This window comes from Austrofundulus limnaeus, unplaced genomic scaffold, assembly GCF_001266775.1.
Source record: "Austrofundulus limnaeus strain Quisiro unplaced genomic scaffold, Austrofundulus_limnaeus-1.0 Scaffold568, whole genome shotgun sequence".
Lineage (NCBI taxonomy): Eukaryota > Metazoa > Chordata > Actinopteri > Cyprinodontiformes > Rivulidae > Austrofundulus > Austrofundulus limnaeus.
The window spans coordinates 112,957-117,087 of NW_013952970.1; the positions used below are offsets into that span (position 1 = coordinate 112,957).

A 4,131-nucleotide genomic window follows, 5' to 3' on the forward strand; every position below is an offset into this window, starting at 1 on the left:
TTCAAGATGGCGGCCAAAAATCTCGCCTATAGTCGTTTGTGACCATTCCAGTGTTTCTCTATTCCAGCGGACAGACCCATCAATGTGTTGAACTTCACCTGTTTGTYATCATATGTTCCAGCTGTGACAGGTACCTCTGCTTTATTCAAGCAGCTCCTTCCTGTTCAGCACCAACTTCAGCCCTTTTATCACACCGAGGTTTGAAACTGGAGGTGGGCTTGTCCTTGTTCCAGGGGGACTGGATGAACGGACCCTCCCTTTCTTCATCACTCCTGCGCGGTGCTTCATAGCGAGAGGTGGGAGAAGAAAGATGTGCATTCACCGGGAGGCTTCCAGTCCGGAGGGCGGACCGGCTGCAGCAGAGACCCCGCGGCGGTGAGGGGCTTGGTCGGCAGCTTCATGTGCAGAAGACGGTTTATTTCAGCTGAATGGTGACTGTCAGCAGGTGAGCTGTCTGTCTGTCTGTCTACCTGTCTGTCTCTCTCGCGCGCCTTCACATATGTGCACAGAAACGTTTTCTATGATCAGAATTATTATTATTATTATTTTCCATATGAAATCAGGTGTTTGCTGACAGGTTGCAGCTGGTTTTGCAGTTGGACTCAGTCTGATGCGTGATGTTTTCAGAGAACGGAGCGCCAGACTCCGATGATAAAAACCTGAATTTGATACTTATTTGAGTATAACGTGTATTTGTAGCACCTTCAGTTATTGTGGATGTGTTATCCGAGAACAATAGAGGAGAAGCCATCATTCGGCGCACAGTCAAGTCGCAACAAACAATTCGCTTTCTGCGGAATTTGAACTTCAGCCGCAGTTTGCTGCCATCGTTTGTCGGAAAAACGCACCTCGGAGGGCGGCAGCTTCCAACACAGACTGTTGTCAAAATGTTCAGATGTTACTGAAATGCGCTGGTGTGGTTGTGTTTTTAATGATACGAATTATTAGACATGTTCTCTGGGTTCGTGGCATGATTTTAATTCRAACATGTCTGAGATTTATTTTATGCCAGAGGCTAAAAAGGATAAATGAGTTAATTAAGAAATGAGCGGTTGGACAGATTTTATTGGCTTGTCGTGTCTGACAGATAATTGTTGTGTCCTTGTGCTGCTGTGATGACAGCCTGCTTCACCTGCGACACATCAGAAAGTGCTCCAACAGGTGGGYTCTCCCTCCAGCTGCAGCATCCTCTCAGCTTTCACTGTTTTCATTCACAGACCACCATTACTCCTCTGTGGAGTGAGGATGGCAGGGGGGGATCATGCAGACCTGACTTCTCAAGAAACAAAATCTACATTTGATGGTAACAAAAACAAGCGTTGCAAGGCGCAGGGCTTCGCTGAGCAGGTGCACGAGGAGAGAAACCTGRAACAGGACTCAGGTGTGAGGGTGGGTGGGGCAGGACTGAGGGTCTGCACCAGGAGTGTCCAGTCCTGGTTCTGAAGGACCACTATCCTGCAGGTGTTAGAAGAGCAGGAAACAAGTAAAATCTGCAGGACTCTGCACAGTGGAAGACTGAACAGATGAAACATAAAACGGATAGTAAAAACTGAACAGACTGTATTCTATATAAATTACTCAATAAAAAAAATCGAACAAGAAACAACCAAAATCCTCAGATCCTGACAGTGGACCCTCATTCCTGGACTTATATGTTACCCTCTAAATCCCTGAGACTTTTTAAATGATTCAAAAAAATTATATATATATAAATATAAAAATTCCCTTCTCAGCCTCTGCGGGTGGTCTCTTTCATCCTCTGAGCTCGGGTCCTCTACCAGAGGCCTGGGAGCTTGAGGGTTCTGCGCAGTATCTTAGCTGTGCCTAGAACTGCACATTTCTGGACTGAGATGTCTGATGTTGTTCCTGGGATCTGTTTTAGCCACTGCTCCAGTTTGGGGGTGACTGCCCCGAGGGCCCCGATGACCACAGGCACCACTGTGGTCTTCACCTTCCAGGTCTTTTCCAGTTCCTCTCTGAGGCCCTGGTATTTCTCCAGTTTCTCATGCTCCTTTTTCCTGATGTTGTGGTCACTTGGTAATGCGACATCCACCACAACGGCTTTCCTCTGTTCTTTATCCACCACCACAATGTCCGGTTGGTTCGCCATTACCATCTTGTCTGTCTGGATCTGGAAGTCCCACAGGATCTTAGCTCGGTCATTCTCCACCACCTTTGGGGGTGTTCCCCACTTCGATCTTGGGGCTTCCAGCCCATATTCTGCACAGATGTTCCTGTACACTATGCCCGCCACTTGGTTATGTCGTTCCATGTACGCTTTCCCTGCCAGCATCTTGCACCCTGCTGTTATGTGCTGGACTGTCTCAGGGGCCTCCTTGCACAACCTACACCTTGGGTCTTGTCTGGTGTGGTAGATCTGAGCCTCTATTGCTCTGGTGTTTAGGGCCTGTTCCTGTGCAGCTAGGATAAGTGCCTCTGTGCTGTCCTTGAGTCCAGCTTTTTCCAGCCATTGGTAGGATTTCCTGATATCAGCCACTTCAGTTATTTGTCGATGGTACATCCCATGTAGGGGCTTGTCCTCCCATGATGGTAYCTCTAGCACCTCGTCTTCTGTTCCCCATTGCCTGAGACATACGCTGAGCACATCGTCCGTTGAGGCTTTGTCCTTGATGTGTTTATGGATCTTGGATGTTTCATCCTGGACAGTGGCTCTCACACTCACTAGTCCTCTGCCTCCTTCCTTACGGCTTGTGTACAGTCTCAGGGTGCTGGATTTGGGGTGGAACCCTCCATGCATGGTTAGTAGCTTCCAAGTCTTAACATCCGTGGCCTTCATCTCTTCCATTGGCCAGCTAATTTTATAWATATATACCACATAAAGAAACTGATGTAATAATCTGCTATTTTTTGGGGTGAATTATAACCAACATTTTTTTAAATTAAAAGGACGTGAAACAAATACATAACAAATTTTACCCATTTAGTTTTCTAAACAGTTACATTTGAACTATTTTGTTTTTAGAAACAATACTAAAATATGACATCAAATATAAAAAAATTACAAACTAGTGGAGAAAAGTAATAATTATTTTTACTACCGTTAACTGAGTATTAATTGTGTGTACTACTTAGGCAATTGTTTATACTCTTACATAAATACATATGTGTTATTTTAAATATTGTACTTGAAATTACATATATTGCTAAATGAAAACAAAGACGTTAAAATGTGAGTCAGGATCAAGAACCTRATGAGTGTCATCAGAGAGGAGGAACATCCAGACAGACTAATGCACCAACACAGGCCTGATAGGCTTTTATTTTATTTTATTTTTCAGCTTTATTAAACAAGTGTTTAAAACAACACACAGCTGTTATAATTCAGTTAGTTATTTTGGTATTTACAGATTACTAATTTACTCATTTTACTCATTCAATTGAAAACATTGCTGTAGATACTGCGTACTGCATATTTTCAATCGTTTCAGTGGTGGTCCTTATAAAGGGGGGCTGGATAGTGTGTACCACTGCTTGGCCTCTTCAGGAAAGTCTTTGTTGGTTCTGAAAGTAGACTCGGGATACTTGATCAGTCCAGTCTACGTATGTTTTGTGACTCTGAAGGTGGTTGTGTTTAAGGAGTATGTTGTGCTGGAGCCACTTCTTAGGGCCATCCTGTCTCTTTTACACTTGATGTGAACTCTGTACAGAGATAAATCAAAATATTAGAATATCTGTCTTACCTCCTTTTTTTCTGATACTGGTACTAGCACAGTATTTACTCTCTCTCTCTTCTTATCAATCAAATCTGTTGGCCACAAACCTGGGCCAGCATCCTTTATATGACTTTTTCTGTCTTCTTCCACAACGCACCTCTCATCCTCATCATCACTGTTTCTTTCTTTTCCTTCTTCCTCCACTTCCACTATTATTCTCCTTCCGTCTGACAGGGCCCTGGCTCTGGATGTACACAGTGTACACAGTGATATACAGTACAGTRTATATATTAAAATATGCCATATACAGTACAAAACACTAACACCATAAAACAGCATATTGACTCAAATTACCTGCAGTACTGTATCACCACCACTTCATTACATACAATAGATAGGTGTGTGTGTGTGTGTGTGTGTGTGTGTGTGTGTGTGTGTGTGTGTGTGTGTGTGTGTG

At 43.8% G+C, this 4,131-nt stretch overlaps 1 protein-coding gene across 1 annotated transcript in view; it reads left to right on the plus strand.

The window, feature by feature from the left end:
- Positions 1 to 303: 303 nt before the first annotated feature.
- LOC106530856 (septin-7) overlaps positions 304 to 4,131 on the plus strand; it is a gene marked incomplete at its 3' end in the record, with an annotated part of 78,921 nt that continues 75,093 nt past the window's right edge. Inside the window, 1 exon segment of the mRNA XM_014026565.1 lies at positions 304 to 445.